This window comes from Trichechus manatus, unplaced genomic scaffold, assembly GCF_000243295.1.
Source record: "Trichechus manatus latirostris isolate Lorelei unplaced genomic scaffold, TriManLat1.0 scaffold00147, whole genome shotgun sequence".
NCBI lineage: Eukaryota > Metazoa > Chordata > Mammalia > Sirenia > Trichechidae > Trichechus > Trichechus manatus.
Genome location: NW_004444083.1, coordinates 6,554,618 through 6,558,613, shown reverse-complemented (window position 1 = coordinate 6,558,613; position 3,996 = coordinate 6,554,618). Strand labels below are relative to the sequence as shown.

At 41.5% G+C, this 3,996-nt stretch overlaps 1 long non-coding RNA gene across 1 annotated transcript in view; it reads left to right on the top strand.

Moving 5' to 3' along the window:
• The first annotated feature begins 2,449 nt into the window (after positions 1–2,449).
• LOC111822271 (uncharacterized) overlaps positions 2,450–3,996 on the top strand; it is a 44,670-nt gene continuing 43,123 nt past the window's right edge. The window contains exons 1-2 of the long non-coding RNA XR_002825556.1: positions 2,450–2,701; positions 3,215–3,243. This is a non-coding gene — a long non-coding RNA (uncharacterized LOC111822271). The remainder of the gene's footprint in view (positions 2,702–3,214; positions 3,244–3,996) is intronic.

Below are 3,996 nucleotides of genomic sequence, written 5' to 3'. Positions count from 1 at the left end.
CTTTTTTTCCCTTTTATTGTATATTTTTTCCACTCGTTTCACTCTTCTTTCTCTCAACCACTTAGCTCCACACATCACATCCTCTACCTTCCCTCTTGCTTATTTGTAGCTTGCTTCTTTCTCTACTGAGGAAACAGTAGTTCTTTTGTGCAAAAGGTTTACACAGAATCTCAGCTACTACTTTCCAATGTTCATATGAAGGCAACACTCCCTACAACTGAAAATGAAAACAAACATACAAATATACTGTCAACAGGAATAAGGTCAAATTAATTCTGAAAGTAATCTTTTATATACTGATGAAAATACTAGCACCAGAGAATTATCACACAATATAAACATTATATATCATTTATGCCATTGGCCTCCTACATACCATGTGTAAAATTTTCCTTATCTGTTGCTGATGTCATCTCTGTATTGGGACAAGTTCTCAAATGCTTACTTCCAGCTTCAGTGAGGCTATGGGCCTATGTGGAAACAGGACCAGAAAGCTGCAAAGCATTTACTGCTCAATAATACAAATCAAAGAATAGAAAGGTCAGTGTTCCTTAAGGAGCAAGAATTCATTGATGCTCATAATTTATATATGTCTGCAGAATCCACAACCAACACACATGGAAATAGCAATCAAGAAATCCAACTATGTGTTGCATTGGGCAAATCTACTGCAAAAGAACTCTTTAAAGTGTTGTAGAGAAAAGCTGTCAGTTGGAGGACTGAGGTGCACCTGACACAAGCCATGGTATTTTCAGTCTCATACACTTTTGAAAACTGGACAATGAATAAAGAAGACTAAAGAGGAATCAAAGCCATTGAATTATGGTGTTGGCCAAGAATATAGAATATACCATGGATTTCCAGGAGAGCTAACTACTACGTCTTGGAATAAATATTATCAGAGTGCTCCTTGGCAGCAAGGATGGTGATACTTCATCTCATGTATTTTGGACATGTTACCAGGATGGACCAGTTCCTGGAGAAGGACGTCATGCTTGGTAGGATAAAGAGGTCAGCAAAAAAGAGAAAGACCCTCAATGAGATGGACTGATACAGTGGTTGCAACACTGGGCTCAAACATAGCAAAGACTATGAGGATTGCACAGAACTGGGCAGTATTTTCTTCCATTATGCATAGGCCTCTATGAGTGAGAACCAACTTGACAGCACCTAATAAAAACAGCTGCAGGGAGATCTTTATGTTCAATTATATTTTTAGGAGATCAAGATTAACTGGCAAAAGAGCAGGTCGGAAACTTGTATTATAAGCACTACTCTTCCATACAATTAAAATAATAGCAAACACACAGAATATTAGGTGTAGGTAGAATGCTCCTTAGAAGCCACGGAGGAGGAGGAGATTTTGTCATGCTTACTTTGTACATGTCATAAGGAATGTCCAATTGCTAGAAAAGGACGTCGTGTTTGATAACGGAGAGGGTCAGCGAAAATAAATGAAACCCTCCATGAGATGCCGTGACACATGCTTGCAACAATGGGTTCAAATGTACCAAAAATTATGAGAATGTTGCAGGACCAGGCAAGGTTTTGCTTTGTTACACATAAGGTCACCATGAGTTAGAGCTTCAAACTCAGGCTGTCTGACATGCAAGCCAGTGATGTTAATTATTCTTTGGACTCTAGGCATGTAAGAATGCCTTTGAGAACTCAAGACACCAACCCAACTTCCCACCTTCATGGAAATCCTTGCAACATTTAAAACCATCCAATTCCATACTGACATAGACTCGTGTGGAGGTAACACCCTCCCACACCATTCCTCCTATGCCTTTCTCTCTTCTCTCTCTTTCCTGTGCATATGTTGCATTCTTAACTCTACTTCAAGACACTCCAAGGCACAAAAGCCACGGTAACTCATTATCTCTCCAGGAGGTCAGTAGGGTCTGGCATCTCATAACATGTTTATGGCAGTGTTGATATTGACAAAGGGGTGATGATGGTGGTGATGAAGATTAGGATGAGAAAGCAATATCAGCACCAGTTCTACAATGAGAGAAGTAGAGGGACCAGGAATGTGAAAATGCTTGGGTTTCTGCACAGAGATGTCACACCAACTGGAATCTGGGCTTTCATTTTGTCTTTTCATTCTGTATGTGTGGTCTTAGAGTCCTAGCAGAAGACTCCACCAGTGACAAGGAAGCAAAGGCAAGGAAATCATTCAGTAGAGGATGAGTTTTCCAAATCTCCCACTCTTACCCTGGGCTCATGCCTTTGGTGGTTCCTGCACTCCTGGGGACCACTAGGCCAGGGTCTCCACCAAAACAGGTGGGGTAAAAAGCCACTTGCAGGCATCTTTTCCTCTCACGCATTTGAACTTTTCTACTTGAATGTCCCCATAGTCTCAGGAGGTGGGGGGATGGTGGTACCTACATTTCTAGGTAGAGATAACATCACGTAGCCCCAGGGGCCAAGATCCACTACTGATGCCTGTCAGTGTTGCAACAGGGTGGGGGCGACTGCAGTAGAAATAGCCCAGACTGTGGAAACTGTTTCCCACAAAACCACCATGGCCCGAGCTCTTGGGTGGCTGCTGCTGCTGCTCTTCTGTTCCTGTGCTCAGAGTTTTCTCTGGAGACAGACTCGTGGTGCCTCATCGAGCAAAGAGAAGCTCCCTGCTGAGGGCTGGTTCTGGCAAAAGTTGGACCATTTTAGCAAAAATGATTCACGTTTATGGCGACAGGTAAAAAATAATGACCAGGGCAAGTGACAACAGGTGGGGGATGGTGTGAACTTGAGGTCTTGAGGAGGATGCAGCAGACATTTGGGAGTTATAGAAGAGATAGGGAAAGTTTTCAGTCACTGACTGGTGCAAATGGTTAAGTGTTGCACTACTAACATGAAAGTTGGTGGTTTAAACTCATCTAGAAGCACTTCAGAAGAAATATCTGGTGATCTGCTTCTGAAAGGTCACAGCCTTGAAAACCCTGACACAGTTCTACTCTGACACTGATGGGTTCACAATGAGTCACAATTGACTTGATGATAACCACTTTGATTTTTTGGTTTCAGGACATTTCACTGAGCTAACATGTCATTCTTTGCTGAACCGTTTAATTTTGAAGGGATATTTTCCGTTTTTATTATTATTTTTTGTTTGCTTTTGAGGTTGAATACATTTTCTATGAATTCGTTGCTGGAACTATGGGATTAGGATTGATCAAATTCATTTTTTTTGTTGGTTTTTTTCTTGTAGAAGCAGGGGAGCAAGTCTATTTCATAATGGTAAGTTCTTATATGTAGAGATATAAAATGTCTGAATTTTTTTTATTGTTGTAGTATAAATGAAGTTTACATTTCAAGTTAGTCTCCCGTACAAAATTTTATACACACATTGTTATGTAACCCTAATTGCTCACCCCATTCTGTGACAGTACACTCCTCCTTTCCGCCCCCTGTATCCCCATGTCTATTCAACCAGCTCCTAACGCTCTCTGCCTTCCCATCTCACCTCTGAAGAGAAGCTGCCGCTTTGGTATCTTGTATCTACTTGACTAAAACGCACACTCTTAAGAAGTAGCACTTTATCTCCCATAGTCAGTTTAATCCCTGTCTGAAAAGTTGGCCGTGGAAATTTTAATAGTTCTGGGATGATAGAGAATCCAGGGTCCATGCTTTCCAGGGTATCTCCAGTCTCAGTCAGACCACTAAGTCTGGTCTTCTTACTAGAATTTGAGTTCTGCACCCCGTCTTTCCACTGCTCCATCAGGGACTACCTGCTCTGTTCCCTGTCAGGGTGGTCATTAGTGGTAGCTGAGCACCATCTAATTCTTCTTGTCTCAGGCTAATCAAGTCTCTGGTTTATGTGGCCCTTTCTGTCTTTTGGTCTAATACTTTCCTTGTGTTTTTGATGTTCTCCATTCTCCTTTACTCCAGGTGGTTGGGACCAATTGATGCATTTTAGATGGCCGCTTGCAAGCTTTTAAGACACCAGACGATACTCAACAAAGTAGGATGCAGAACATTTTCTTAATAAGC